At 38.1% G+C, this 16504-nt stretch overlaps 1 long non-coding RNA gene across 3 annotated transcripts in view; it reads right to left on the bottom strand.

Annotated features, from left to right (window-relative positions):
* Positions 1–587: 587 nt before the first annotated feature.
* The window catches only part of LOC140596411 (uncharacterized), a 49034-nt gene continuing 33117 nt past the window's right edge, over positions 588–16504 (bottom strand). For 2 of the 3 annotated variants that reach the window (XR_011998400.1, XR_011998399.1), the window contains 2 exons: positions 4308–4469; positions 590–3776 (listed from right to left, as the gene is read on the bottom strand). This is a non-coding gene — a long non-coding RNA (uncharacterized lncRNA). Of the gene's footprint in view, positions 3777–4307; positions 4470–16504 lie in introns of all 3 variants that reach the window. The other variant, XR_011998401.1, reaches the window with a different exon arrangement.

The raw sequence follows: 16504 nt of genomic DNA, 5'->3' as shown, positions 1-16504 counted from the left end.
TATGAGTGCAAGGGAATGAAAATTTAGAGGTGTCAGGAAAAGAAGGTGTGGTCCAGGTTGAAAATCTGAGTGGGCACCTGGGTGGCTCAGGGGTTGAGCATCTGCCTTTGGCTCAGGTCATGATCCTGGGGTCCTGGGATCGAACCCTGTGTTGGGCTCCCCGCAAGAAGCCTACTTGTTCCTCTGCCTATGTCTCTGCTTCTTTCTGTGTGTGTCTCTCATGAACAAATAAAAATTAAAAATAAATAAAGAAAATCTGAGACAGAAAGGACTCTGGTGAATTCTAGGAACTGAAAGATGGCTAGAGGGTAAATTATTAAATGAAAAGCAGTCCGTGATAAACTAGTCAGAGGAAGGAAGCCCAGATCACATAGTTAGTAAATAGATATTATGGCCACAAAATCGTAAAAATGAATAAATAAATAAATAAATAAATAAATAAATAAATAAATAAATTTAATTAAATCTCCCTCAAAAGCTAGCTATCCATGAATAGTTTTGAGAAGGAAAGAGACATAATCAGATTTTTTGTATATTTTTATTGGAATTCGATTTATTAACATATAGTATAATACCCAGTGCTCATCCTGTCAAGTGCCCCCCTCAGTGCCCATCACCCATTCACCCCATCACCCCGCCCACCTCCCCTTCCACTACCCCTTGTTCATTTCCCAGAGTTAGGAGTCTCTCACGGTTTGTCTCTCTCTCTAATTTTTCCCACTCATTTTCCCTCCTTTCCTCTATAATCCCTTTCACTATTTCTTATATTCCCCGTATGCATGAAACCATATGATGATTGTCCTTCTCCGATTGACTTACTTCACTCAGCATACTACCCTCCAGTTCCATCCACGTCAAAGCAAATGGTGGGTATTCATTCTTTCTGATGACTGAGTAATATATTCCACTGTATACATAGACCACATCTTCTTTATCCATCATCTGTCGATGGACACCAAGGCTCCTTCCCCAGTTAGGCTATTGTGGACATTGCTGATCTAAACATCAGGGTGCAGGTGTCCTGCGTTTCACTGCATCTGTATCTTTGGGGTAAATCCCCAGCAGTGCTATTGCTGGGTCATAGGGCAGGTCTATTTTTAACTCTTTGAGGAACCTCCACACAGTTTTCCAGAGTGGCTGCACCAGTTCACATTCTCACCAACAGTGCAGGAGGGTTCCCCTTTCTCCACATCCTCTCCAATATTTGTGGTTTCCTGTCTTGTCAATGTTCCCCATTCTCAGTGGTGTGAGGTGGCATCTCATTGTGATTTTGATTTGTATTTCCCTGACGGCAAGTGATGTGGAGCATTTCCTCATGTGCTTGTTCGCCATGTGTATGTCTTCTTTGGCGAAATTTCTGTTCATGTCTTTTGCCCATTTCATGATTGGATTGCAAATGACATATCAGATAAAGAGCTAGTATCCAAGATATATAAAGAACTGGTTAAACTCAACAGCAAAGAAACATAATCAGATTTTTTTTTATTAATGAACCAGTATCTATTGAATGCATAGAAAAGGAAAAGAGTAGAGGTGGTTTCAAGAGTCGATTTTGTTGCTTTAACCAAAATGACAATATTGTAGTGGAGAGAAGTGGATGCTTTAAAGGATGTGTAAGCACATGGATTAGAAATTCCAGGGAAAGAGGGAGGAAATTACAATGGTAGTTTTTCCCCTATTTCTAGCTTGCACAAGTGGATAAATGTTAATAACAGCACTGAGACATGAAATCTTAAAGGACAACCAGCTTTTAGGTGAAAAAAATAATGAATTTTAGGTATATTGAGTTTGAGTGAAAAATGAGATACTTAGAAAGCAATTGACTTCAGTAGCCCACAGGAAGATTGACTGGAGGTACACATTTGGGACTCATTAGTTGTGCAAACTATACATGAAGCCATGAGCACGGATGTGATTTAAATCTGTGAAGAGAATGGAGAGAATATCTACAGAGTGACAAAAAGGAAATAGCTAGGAGGAAGTCTTAAAAACATCATATCTAAAGTCAGAGGACGAAGGAAGACACCTTTCTGAAAGAAACTGAAAGAGGTCACCCAGGGAGATAAGAGAAAGCAGAATTGCAGAATTATGTGTCCATGACAACAAGGAAAGAGGATTTCAAAGAGGAAGAGATGTTTGAGATTTTCAAATGCTACTTAGAGGTCAAGTAAGATACACTGAAAAATGTTCATTGTGTTTAGTGACATGGATCCTGAGGGTTCTTACAGACATTCTTTTCATGGGGTGATAGAGTAGAAGTCAGAATTGGAGTGTATGGTGTGAGGATGAGTACAGAGAAAAAAGAAGGATTGGAAGCAGACAATTTATTTCGAGAAGCTGAGCAGGGAGGGCCAGAGGGAAAAAGATGGACTTCGCTGGGCCTGTCCTAAAGAAGAACTCATCCAATTTGTTTTTAATCTATACAATTAAAAAAATAAAATTTAATAGAGCATTTAAAATTGGATGATTTCACATAAAAATCCAGCTGTCCTTGAAATGTCCACTAATCTGACTACACAGATTTATATTACTGCCTCTCATCTGCCAAAAGAGAAACAGTTTGGAGAATTTAAATAACTTGCCCAATATCCCAGCTAGGAGGGGTTGAGGCTCGGCTGAAACCATGTCTGAGGATTTCAAGTCCTGTGTCCTTTGTATAATTCCACCCCTGATTCCCATGAAGCTTTCAAGATCACAAAGTGTGCATTCCAGGGCAATTCTGGAGTGATCAGAGGCACCCATTTCAGACTTTTCTTTATTTGACCCTGACCTGGAACCAATCTGCACTCTTACATGTGCAGGGTGAAATCAGAGCCCTACTGTCTGGGGTTCTCTGCCCTGGCTTCTGCAATTTCTGGGACTGAAAGAAAGTTCCTGTTTGATATGGTCAAAAGAAAGCCGTGGAGATCCCTGGAGACATTTCTCTAAGGATCAATGACTGCAGATGTGCGTACACACTGTCAGTCATGACTCACTAAATGATGAGAGTCAGAAAGAGTCAAGAATCCAATAAGAAATAAAGTACTTGGCCAGCTTCACGTTTTATACTCACAATGGCTGCCTTCCAAATGTCTGGTCTCTGGGATGGAAAGATCTTTCCTTAATTCTGGTATGGCCCTCAGTTCAGGGGGAGCTACTGTTCCAGAGATCAATAAAACCCAACGTGAAGACTATACTTTCTGCATTTACTAGGGAAACTCTTAGCTACTCTTTTTTTTTTTTTTTTTTTTTTTTTTGTGGGAGGGGTAGCTGTTGTTTTATTCAAAGAACCTACATTTTACTTTAATTCTGTGATTCTTACCTGCTACAGAGAAGACATAATTAATGTAATTGGTTATAAAATTAAATGTTTCCTTTCATAAGCATCAGAACTTATTTGTTTTTTAAGATTTTATTTATTTATTCATGAGAGACACAGAGAGAGAAAGAGAGAGAGAGGCAGAGACACAGGCAAAGGGACAAGCAGGCTCCATGGAGGGAGCCCGATGTGGGACTCGACACCGAGACTCCAGGATCATGCCCTTGGACCAAAGGCAGGCACTAAACTGCTGAGCCATCCAGGGATCCCAGAACTTATTTTTTAAAAACTTTGTTTTTCTATATTGTAAACTCTGGACACAAATGGAAGAATTATTAAATGCCTTTTGTTTTCAGGATTAGTTGGGTGTTTATTTTCCTTCTTCTTTCCCACCATCCCTTCACCTTTCTGCCACAAGCCTGGACAATGCAAGAGAAAAATTACTCAGCCTTCCATTTGCAGACCCTCAGGAAATGTCCTGAAAATGGCAAACATTTATTAAAAAGGCAATCAGTTTGAAATTTTCTGTCATCTTAATGAGAACTTAAATCAATAGTTTAGAATACTAGAAATATATTTAACAATAAATAAATAAATAAATAAATAAATAAATAAATCTACAAGATATAGAGAGAAATACATTATTTTATTTTGAAAGCAAGAGAGGATGTATTTTAGTTTTGTATCCTTCTGAGAAGATAGCGAAGCATTATCACCACAAGAAAATGTATCCTCCAAAATGAAAAACTGTATTTCAGAAATTTAAATTAGCACAAATTCATTGCTGATGAACTAATAAACTATAAGCAATTAAGTGTTTTCATTAGATTTATGTATTAGTATCTCAGGCAGTGAAAGTAAAAATGATTTTATTTCACATGACCCACTATTAAATTTTCTCTGAAATACTTCCACATAAATAATTTAGGCTAATGCAATAAGATGTATTTCTTCCATGAACCTAAAGGAATTGTATTTGAACACACTTAAGAAAATAAATGTGAGGTACCTGGGTAGTGCAGTTGGTTAAGTGCTCAATCCTTGGTTTCAGATCAGGTCATGATCTCAGGTTCCTAGGATCAAGGTCTGCATCAGGCTCCATGCTCAGTTGGGAGTCTGCTTGTCTCCCTCTGCCTCTGCTCCTCCTCCTGCATGTGCTCGCTCTCTCTCTCTCCAAAATAAATAAATCAATCTTTAAAAAATTAAAATAAATCTCATCCTTAAAAATTAGCCATCCCAAATTTTTATCTGACACATCAAAGAGTCAAATAACAGTACATACTTCTTGCTTATTTGTGAACTTCTTGAGCATAATGCAAAAACCATGAAGGTTACTATAATAGCCTGGCTTCCTGGAGACCCACTCTGAGGTGGAGGTCAGAGGTTAGCATGCAGAAAGTTTATCAGTGAGTGTCCTAAGAGTCAACACCTGAGAAAGGCAAGAGAAGGAAGGAAGAGTGGACAGAGGGAGGTGATGGTTGCCCTACAGTCTCAACAAAGGCCTCAGTCAGCCTAACACTGAATTCTAAAGCTGAGATGACCCTTCAGAGCTCTCCTGATTGACACAAGGGACCTAGATTTTTAGAGCCCATGTAAATCAATACTGGACATAGACCTCTCGGGGATGAGAATATGACCTTGCACCGTGATGATTCTGTTAGTAATCTTCAACCATCATTCCACAATGAGGCCATAAGAGTCCCATTTTAACAAACTGATCTATAACATTTGGTATTTAAAAAATAGATAAGGAAACCATACATATCAATCATCCAGGCTTTTACGAGACACGAATTATACATGTTCTAGCACTTATACAAGACTCTAAAAAGACCCTGACTTAAATCTCTCGTAGGTCATGTTCAGCTGGTATCTTTAGTGATACAGTCAAACCTCACTTGACAAATTTAGGTGACTGAAGTAACTTACAGAGCTTGCTTGTCAAATCAGAGTCAGAGAAATCAGAGATTTTATCTGGTATCCAATTTTACTAAACGATTATAAGGATGCAACAAGCACAAGGCTCAGTCAAAACAGCCATCTGAGACATCCATGGCAGCTCCGCAGATTCTGGCTCAGAATAAATTAATCCTCTAAGTGAGTTTTATGGGGTACCTCATACAGCTGGAACATTTAAATATGAAACAACTCCAAGGAGTGGTATTGCCTGCATTATCCAGGAATCCATGTCTTTTGGATCCTTGGTTCTATTTTTCCAGGAAATCCTTAGCTAGAGGCATCCTGCTAAAGGCATGTTCAAAGTTAAGGGCTTTTTTTCATAACAAAGAACATTAGCCAAAGGTCAAGTTGACAAGGAGATGAGATTGGGTCACTTACTTTCTTTTCTTTCTGCCAGAAACATTCCCACCATCCATAAAAGGGGGTGAGAGGATCTCTGAGCATCTGCTTTAACTCCTTCTCACAGTCACTTAATGTTAAAATGCACAAATGGGACAAAAAGAGAGTTCATTTACCTCTAGGATATAATTTATAAACCAGAGTGGTACAAGTAAAACAGAGATTCATGGGGTTATGCAAATGTAAATAATGGCATAAATATAAGGGAGAGTACATCACCTTGGGTAAAAATGGTGAGAGGCCATCATCCAAGATGAAATGGGGCACTATGGCAACAAAGAGATGGAAAGAGGGGTTGAGATCTCAAGACAGTAGATGCTCACCACATCCTCAGAAAAGAATTGGAAGGTCAAAGTAGGTCAAGGTTAAGACTAACAGGTTTTTAAATTATACTGTGGGTTGTCTATCCACCGCAGAGCCTACCACTTACTGAGTTTCTGAGAAGAGAAAAAAAATGCTGATGAGTCAAAAAAACAAAAACAAACAAACAAACAAAAAACCTTGAAAAAGTCTCTTGGGCAATTTGGAATGAAAGGTAAAAGGAATAAAAAGAAACAACCTGGAAACCGCATAATTCTGAGGCTATACCTCAAACTTCCTTTAACATGCTTCCAAAATACTACTTCTACTTCCTTTTTCTATCTCTTTCTACTCCTCCATCTACTCCTCACTATGTCTGAAGACCCTATCCACAACCAAGAAATGACCCATAGGCTTTTCAAGAAAATCTTTAAAATAATTATATGAATGTGCATAAAAACATCTGTCAGATCTTAGATCTGTGCACTTTCTCTCACCTATTTCTGAATATTTTTAAAGAGTGTAAGAATCAGTTATGGTCTGCCTTTCATTTTCCCTCTTTTTTTTTTCTTCGATGCAATCACAGACACAGTTCCTAGAAATATTAATAATATTCTCTTAAGGGAATTTTCCAACACAAGGTCAAAGATAGATATTTAAAAGATAAAAAACTGCTTCAGGATAAAATTATACTCCAAGTAAGTTCTGTGAAAATACTTAATGGAAAAGTCAAGTAATTTATTCTCTAAAAGATTTGTTTCCTGCTGTATAATCTATGAAGAAGTTACAAAAAAAGAAAGAAAGAAAGAAGAAAGAAAGAAAGAAAGAAAGAAAGGAAGGAAGAAAGAGAAAGAAAGAAGAAAGAAAGAAAGAAAAAGGGAAAAAAATGTGAACCAGCAGAAAATTACCAGAGAGGAAAGGTAGCAAATATATTTCAGGAGAAGCAAACTGAACTTAGATCGTTCATACGTCAGATACTTTTCAAACATCAGAAAGCACATGACCTGCTAGGGGGTATCAGCCGAGAAGACCCGCTGATTGGCATTTATTTGGCAAATAACTAAGAACCCAGGGTCGGAGCTTCAGGGGGGCTGACAAAATTGGAAAGCAGATGTGAACTCAGAAAATGGAGCTCACAAAATACTGATGACTGTGGCTCAGGAGCACTATCGCCACAGGCAGCCCGTAACCTAAGCCCATGCCAACCTTGCCACACCCCTCAGCATGACTTCGATTTCGCTTTAAGGATCTCCTTGTATGGAATCCTGCGTTACAGAAGTAGGTGTTAGGGAAGGTTTTGGAGGAGAGAGGGAAGAGGAGGCTTTACTTTGCACACCTACAATAATGTGTGCAAAACCTCTCCAGCAAACATACAATTCCTCTCCAATTTCTCTTTAGCACAACTAGCCGAGGAGCCTTCCCTCCCCTCTCACTCCTCCCTGGTATAAGGCCTAAAATTCAGGCTCAAGATTGTATGTTGCCTTGACAACTATTGAAATCCAGAGCGCATGGACTGGCCTTCCTCTGCTGTGGCAGCCTGGATCCCTGAGCCAAACAGCCCTCCGTGTCAAAGAGACCAGGTGTGGTCTCTGCTCGTCCCTGAATAGCAGGTTGCAGTTCCCTGCCAACCAGCAGAAGAATTCAAATGACCTAATGACACCCTCCCACCAGACCCAAGGGGCACCCATTCTGTAGGTACTCTGAAGCCTGCCTTCCACAGCCCCTGGGCTGTTCTGAATGCAACCCGGAGTAGCCTACATGACGTGCGGTGGCCTCTTCCCTGAGCTGTGAGCCTATGTGACTGATAAACTGCTCTTGTGATTTGTCCAGTAATCCCCATAATCTGGGGGCAGGAATCCCTCCACCACCAATGGGGTAAAGAGGAGGTAAATAAAGCCCTGTGCCTTCACCACATCAGCCTCAAGAATTGGCACTTCCAGTCTCCTTCCTTTCTTTCTTTCTTTCTTTCTTTCTTTCTTTCTTTCTTTCTTTCTTTTCTTTCTTTCTTTCTTCTTTCTTTCTTTCTTTCTTTCTTTCTTTCTTTCTTTCTTTCTTTCTTTCTTCTTTCTTTCAGATTTTATTTATTTATTCATGAGAGACAGAAAGAGAGAGAGGCAGAGACACAGGCCCAGGGAGAAGCAGGCTCCATGCAGGGAGCCTGATGCGAGACTCAATCCCAAGATCCCGGGATCATGACCTGAGCTGAAGGCAGACACTCAAACACTGAGCCACCCAGGTGCTCCTTCTTTGTGGTCTTATCACCTAAATGTGCATACCTCCACACTATAGTTTAGTCTCGGCATCCCCCTCCTCTCATTTTTACATTTTATCCTTTATTTTATTTTTTAAATTCTTAAAAAGATTTTATTTATTTATTTGAGAGAGGGAGAGAGAGAGAGAGAGAGAGATGAGCAGAGTGAGAGGCAAAGGGAGAAGTAGTGCCAGATGCAAGGCTCCATCCCAGGACCCCAGGGTTACCACCCAACCCAAAGGCAGACACTCAACCACTGTGCCACCCAGGTGTCCTTCCAGTCTTTCTTAAGGATGTAAATCTTTAGAAAGAGCTCTGTTCCCTCTAACCTTCAAATGTTCATTGCACCGTGTACCACTTGAAGAACAGGGTAGGCCAGTCGGGAGGCAGACTTCTTGAGCACAAGAGAAAGATCCTCCAGTCACCTGACTCCACCCTGCCTTACACTGCAGTAAAGATGTTAAACGACATTTTGTTGTTATTTTGCTTAAGGACTATAAAACTGAAGTTGGATTTACAATGTGAAATATAACTGCCAAGAGACTAAGCCACTAGTATGCTTTCACTAATGCTTTTTCTTCCTCTGTGCAGATCTAAATGAAAAGTCAAATTATATTTAGGATTCTTCGTGCATTCAGAAAAACGGAGATTATTTGTATGAATCGAATATCCAGTAGAAATAAATATAAACTTCCTAACAGTCTTCGATGTATTTTTTAATGTATTGCCTCACTTAGCCTTCGAAAAAAACAAATGAGCCGTTACACAGAGTTATGATCTCCGTGGCCCAGATGAGAACACTGACGCACAGAGATTGGGTAATTTGCCCAGGGTCACAGGGTGATGAATGATGGAGCAGAATCGGAAACCAAGACAACACTTAGAGGTTATTCTCTGCTTTGCTGTCTCTTCAATCATAGGTGCCAAGAAGCAGGTAAAGCCTGGGAGATCCCATAACACTCATCCTTATTTATTATAAATTCTCTAATTCTGTCTCTCCCAACATATTGTAATTTCTTTGATTCCAATCTCTTTGACTCCCTAATGTCTCACTCAGAATATGTCACGTAGTGTCTACGCATATGCCATAGAACATACAGATGACTAAGTGAACAAATATTTTAAAATGTCCATTCATCTCTACAATCATGCTGCAAACTGTCTGAATTCAGTTTATCAGGCTTGTATATCGGTGTGTTTCCTCAAGACTCTCACTCTATTTTCCTGAGATCTAGGTGTAACCAACGAGATATCAAGATCTCTGGTGTGGGAGGCACGTTAGTGGCTCAATTGGTTAAGCCGCCAACTCTTGACTTCAGCTCAGGTCATGATCTCAGGGTCATGAGATGGAGCCCCAAGACCGGCTCCCTGATTAGCAGAGAGTCTGCTTGAGATTCTTTCTCTCCACCCTTCCCCCCAGCTCATGCTTTCTCTCTCTCAAATAAATTAATGAAAAAAAAAAAAAAAGGGATCTCTGGTGTGGGATTCAGCCAAAATTATCTTTTGTGGGACATGAGTCGACAGCACACCTTTACATGATCTCCTCACTTCTCTACTCCCTTAATATTTTCAAGGATTTTTTCCTAATAAGTAACATGCCTATGAATCCTCATCTCAGGGTATGCTTTGGGAAACCCGCCCTAAAACACCATCTACAGAGTATGTTCTCTTTTTCAACATTGTAAAGTTAACTACTCTTGACCAGCTTTAAACACACTAACTTGGCCAGGCTTGTCTTGCTCTTCTTGTTTCTGGCACTAGAAATATTGCATGTTTATGTCACCTTTTGCACATGCCTAATTTTATCAGTTATGTGTTAGCTTTATAATCCAACTTGGAATTTTGGTGTTATCTTGATCCTGCTCCCATACTGTCTGCAACGGATGCTCATTTTATCCATGTAAAAGTGTAGAAACTCTTAGCATTTTCCAACTGTTATTACACTTTCTAATATTCCCAATAACTTGTATTTAAGCAAGACCATGATTATCCTCTCCATCTTGAAAATGAGAAATATTTGGCTCAAAGCAGAGGCCACTCGGCCACGTCCTTAGAGATAATGGAGCTGAGCCCCAGAATTCAGGTTTTCAGATTCCTAAACCAGTGCTCATTCACATATTTATCAGTCACTTCTTGAAACTATGTTTCGCCTACTGGAAGTCACTAGGATTGTTCTTACATGTTCTTAAAATCTCTTAACTCTGCCACTCTCTATCATCAAGTACCAAGTAAAACAACATGGAACATCAGAGCAGCCTGAGACATTTAATTCTATGCATATGTGTCAAATCATTACATACGCATACTAAATTTCCCAGCTGTCATTTGTATGCGGGATGAAGTCATGGGTAACTTGCCCAACAATGGTTACATCAGTCTGCAACAAAATCCAAAATATCCCATGGCGTGCATGTGAAGGTGTCTGAAAAGGAAAGAATCTTTCTGATCTGAAAACAGAATTTGGATCTTCAAATAAAAGTCTTGTATTGGATTGCACATCCTCTGCATTAAATCAGGTTACTGTGACCTCACACTTCAGAGTTATTTCATTTCTGGATTTTTCTCAGAAATTGCCAATGGCAGAGAAATGAGAAAAAAAATCCATATATTTTGGTAAAAAATTAAAATACAGTTATCTCGGCCCTTATAATATTATTTGATATGTTTATTCCTCTTTCTCATTCATTCTATGGGTGTTTCTTTACAATCTTAAAGTAAGATAATGTATTTGATAAAATAATCATAAACTACCTTATATTAATTAGAAACCAACCCATGAACATGTAGGAATTTATTGAATCTTCTCACTATTTTAAAACATTTTATGTCAATTTTCCACTGAAGATTTTAATTCAATTGCATTATTCTAAAATGTGATATATATATACATCTACATGTACCTATATATTGGTATTCATATATGCATATATGTAGTATTCAGGGGAAGATGGAGGAATTTTTTTAGAGTCATGATGCCTTTTCCTTCTATACAGAAAGTTCTTCTTTGCAAACAAGAAAGGTTGATCAGAATAAGAACACTATTGTCTTTATGGGGGGGGAAAGTCCGCTTGCATTCCACTCCAAAAGAGAAGTTGAAAAAGCTATTTATTTCTTCTTATTCTAATATCAATCTTTTTAATTCTAGCAATCTTTTTAATACATTTAGTTTTCAATGAGACTTTACAAATGACGCCAAATCAATATATTCAATCAAGTCAAAAATCTTTATTGAGTGCCTATCACATGCCATGCACTCTCCTAGCGTCTGAAGTTATATTAGAGAACAAAACAAAACCAGACTCGTGGAACTTTTACTTTGGTGAAAAAGTACAGACTATATAATACCAGATGGTGATAAAAAAAAAAAAAAAGATGTCATAAAAAGATTAAATTCAGGTAAGAGGATAGTGTGTGATAGCGGAGATGAGGATAATTTAGGTAGAATGGCCAGAGCAAACCTTGCCTTGTGGAAGCCCAAAGGAATGAGTAAGTCAGTCATGCATACATCTATTCATGACTGGAGTAAAGACTATTCCAGGCAGGAGAGCAAATGAAAAGACTGTAAGGCAGAAATATGCCCAGCATGTTTGAGGAATAGGAAGAAGTCAGTGTGGCAAGAGAAGCTTTAAAAGATGAGTTTTGAGAAGAATAAAGGATGAGGTCATGTAGGAACTAGGAGTTCTCAGTAAGGACATCACTTTTACTCAAGATGAAATAGGAAGTTATTATAAGGTTTAAAGCTGAGGAGTGACACAAGCTGACTCAAGTTTTTTCAAACTTTTCTAACATCTGACTGCTGCGTTGAGACTCTACCTTAGGGGGATAAAAAGAGAAAGCTCATGTGGGAAGCTACTGAAATCATTCTGGGGAGAGAGAATAGTGGTAGGATGCATGAGCTGGGAAATTAGTTGATGCTGAATATACAGTTTGATGGAAAAGCTAACAATGTTCGCTGGTGGACTGAATGGGAGGTATGCAATTAAAAAAGAAATAAAGAGTAACTCACATCATTTTGCCTAAGCAACCAGTAGAATAAAGTTATTTTTTTTCTTTTTTGGGTAAGAAAGACCACAGGAATGGTAGGATAAATGAAGAAATGAACAGTTAGATTAGATACCCAAGGGGGTGAGGACATCTCCTAAGCTATTGGACCAGCGAGTCTGGAGTTGAAAGGAAAATCTGGGCTGGAGATAGGAAAATCTGGGCTGAGTCATCAGTGTATATAGACAGCGTTTAAAGCCATGAAATTGGAGATCACTAAAAGGACAGTGGCGACACAGAGACAACAAGAGGTAACTTTGAACTGCATGGTCTTTATTGATGTGTGTGTTCCCAACCGAAAGTCAACAGTATGACTTTCATGTGGGCTCCAAGACTCTATTCTTGTAGAATTGATACAAAACAAATTAAAACTGGCAGTACCCAGTCATCAAGGTTTCTCACTTTCTTGTGTGAGACTAATGTGCAGGTTGCAAAATACTCTAAGTTCTAGGGATCTCTACTAATAATGATTTGCTCACAAATTACTGATTGATTTTGATGCCAAAGAGTGATAAACGGCGAAAAGAAGAATCATACAGTGCCAAATCACATAACTACCGCCAACAATCTTTCCCTGTTTGATAATTACCCCCAAATATTTTTACATCTTTGCAATTTTCTTCCCCATAACTAATCATTTCCTTTTACTTAAGATGCCTTCTTTGTTTCTAACCATAGTGAACACATACATATACTGACAAACCCTGTGGGTGTGTGTGTGTGTTTAATACATTTCCATTTTAATGTGAAATCCTCCAACATTCTTTTTAGTTTGTTCAAAGCATTGATTTTGTAGAAACAAAACTTTGATGAAACACACAGAACCACAGGAGATTTAACATGCTATGGTGGTACTTTAGGAGAAGTGGCATTTGGTCTAACACAGAGAGAGACAGAGAGAAGGTGGGAGAGAGGAAGAGAGAGATCTTTAATAGAGAGACAGATAATATTAAAGCAATGTTAAACCTATTACATAATACTAAAATTTAACCAATGTACTCAGTTCATTATCTTGTATATTTTAATGTATTACATTATATATAATAAATATATATATATAATAGTTGTATGTGTATATATATATTAAGTTTAGATTGTGATATATTTCAAGTAGGCACTATACACAAAAGCTCTTCTTCCAACAAAACTTTTTTTTTCCTGGCACTGATTTGTCACACCAGCAACATTTCAGCATTCTTAAACACTTGGATAATTAGATGAGAAATAATTTGTTGTTCATATGGTATCCAAATTCTTAGCATCACAATACTAGAAAGAAAACAGAGTATGTTGATAAGAAACAGTGTCAAATCCAATAAACCCTGCTTTATATACTTTGTGCAATGAACATTTATATTCCATTCATCCCCAAGATAGTTGAAATGATCTGCCAACAACAGCTGTTACGAAAAAATGACTGTGTACCACTTGACATCAATATGGCAGATGTGTGTACTCGCTGCAGCTGTCAGGCTACAAAAGAAGGAGCAGCAAAAACCTACCAAACTGTGCCCACAAACAAACAAAAATATTTCACATTATATGCAGATTAGAAAAAAGAAATCCCAAACACAAGGGACAGAAATGAGGTAAGATGGCTGTTTTGCAACATGTGGACTAAACTAATAAATAGTTCATGTGCTCCTCAAGATTGTTTTGGCATCATGAAAAAGAGACATATATCTGCTTCATATGTCTATCCGTTGCTTTTGCGGGATACTAGGTTCCGGGGTTCACAGCACGACAGATCATTTGCTTTTGCAAAGACCATCACCACGGATCCACCATTCACTTGTCCTGAACCTTACACACAAGCACACACCTGTAAGCATACACGCAATAGCACTTTACAGCAAAAGACAGCAAGACACATTTAACCGTATTATTGATAAATCCCCCAGAAAGCTTTCCCTGGAGCACATTGCAGCCAGCAGATCTGACTGTAAATGATAAGTCAACCCCTTAGCAATTACGGTGTCGGTTCTTGCTGTCCATTTAGGATTGCTTGGGTTTACCATTTAGGGTTTTTTTTTTAATCCTTTTATGGGTATCTCTGTTCAAAAGAACAAAATGGAATGCATGCGTGGTTGTTCTAGTGATGGGTTTGGTGATGGATTCCATCAAGGTAAACATTATTCTCTATGGACTCCAAATTCATCTTTCTTGTCTTAATGTGGTTAAGGAAGTGGCCAAAAAATGCAAGGAAAGCAATTGAGACTATTTGGTGACTCCTATTTCACCAGGGAAAGGCAGAAGGCAGTCAGGAAGCACATCATACTTGGGAAGAAGGAACTAAGCGAAAACCCCCGCAAAGCATCTTCCTATAGCAGAAATCAACGCTACACTCTAAGTGACAAAAGCTTTCCAAGCCCAGGACAGTATGATTCCAATAAATGTATACAAATAATAATAAACAAAGATTACTGGTCCGGGAGAAAATACAGAAATTAACATTTTAAGTCTGCACATTAGAGTTGGGAGGTATTTAACGAAAATCCAGTTTTTCCAATAGATTTTAGTCTATACTAATGTAAAAAAGTGAAAAACTTTAGAAGTGTCTCCAGTCATTCCAGACATTTTTCACTGATAAAAAATCAAAAAGGACAACTTCCAAGTTTGTAGAAATTGGCTGGGACTCGGCAACTGGCAATTGGCGGCAGATATTCATTCCCTCCCCCGTACTGAGCCTGGTTTTTGAGCCATAAACCCTTTGAAGTCCATGGGAGTTCTACATGCAGAGGTTGTGTCTGGTGAATCTGGCCTTTGTGTTTTTGCTCCCCACCCCGACACACATTTAATAAATGTTTAGTGCTGAACTAATATATATCCATGTAGCATCTTCTGCTTTTCTTCATAATATATGAAAGTTGTATTTAAATTATATAATCCAGAGAAAATATTAACCTGTATGACTTTCATAAGCAGAAATAATTCAACTAAAATTACAAATACGTACTATGCATTAAGCAAATAGTGCTTAAATATGTACTATAAGTACTACATAGAATGGGAAAGTAAAATTTTAAAATTTTCATTTTAAAATGAGTAAAAAATGTATGTATAAAAACATTTATATATGTGTATATATGTATATATATGAATGATCCAGAAAAGTATTCCAATTAATTTATAAATTAGCTTTCGCTCTCTCTGTCTCACTCCTCCTCCTTCCTTCTCTCTTACCCTCTAACTCAATCTCTCTGCTCCGTGTCTCTGTCTCTCTCTGTCTCTCTCTGTCTCTCTCTCTTTCTGTCACTCTTTCTCCTAGTTAGAAGACTTTAAAAGTTGAATCATTTGGCCTCAAATTTTCCACATTAGTGTCTAGGCTAAAATGGAATTTCTTTTGAAGGCTTAAGCAAAATCCACCTAGTTATTTGTGAGTTATGTGAAAAATAGAAGAAATATGTTTCTCCAGTTATAAAAAAAAATATTAAGATTTTTCTTTTTGCTCATGTAAGTCAATTGGAGCCAGAGGTACAAACTTCAACTTGGAAAGATTTGAATCCTATTAAGGAAAGGAAACATCTGAATTCAGTGAAAATCTTCTAAGTATTTTTATTCTTTATTTATGGAATTTAAAAGAAAGCTGGTTTGAGTAAACCAAGTAAAACATGTCTATCTAAAAAGTCACAGAATCATTTCTTAGGGTAGTCATGGTGCATATCTGCATGCATGAGCTTGTGAACTCTCTCTCTCTCTCTTTCTCTCTCTCACTCTCTGCTTCTCTGTCTCTATCTCTGTCTCTCTCTCTACCTTCTAAAGCTGAGAGAAATTAAGTGAAAAAAAAACATATTGCAAAATTAGAGGTAAAAATATTAAGAACTTCAAGCCAGGAAATGACTAAATGAATTATTCGTGAATAATGGTAGACATAAGTGAGGGTTGTATATATGTGTAAAACATTATTAACAAAACACTAGGATTATGTTGGGATTGCACTTCGAGTTTTTCACTTCTTAATTCATAGGTATCACATGCAATCCTGTGCCCTGCTCTCATTCCAGATTAATCCAGCCCTGCTCCACCCTCTCCCTCAGCCCTGTTTCCATTTCCAGATGCTTTTAGGTGGCCTCTCCGGCCGCTCCAATCCTATGGTTTCAAGAAACCCTGTGTACTACAGTTTATAAGCATCTTCTACTTTATTTCTTTACATGGTTCAAGAAAGACCAGTTTTCCCAGATTTTTTACATGGAAACCCCATCTTCTCTCACTGTCTTCTCTCTGAGACATAAGTGAAAGGGTCAACACTTAGTCTC

The sequence above is a fragment of the Vulpes vulpes genome, unplaced genomic scaffold (genome assembly GCF_048418805.1).
Source record: "Vulpes vulpes isolate BD-2025 unplaced genomic scaffold, VulVul3 Bu000000642, whole genome shotgun sequence".
NCBI classification, from domain to species: Eukaryota; Metazoa; Chordata; class Mammalia; order Carnivora; family Canidae; genus Vulpes; species Vulpes vulpes.
The sequence above is the reverse complement of the archived record's forward strand: the minus strand, read 5'-3'. Positions and strand labels throughout refer to the sequence as shown.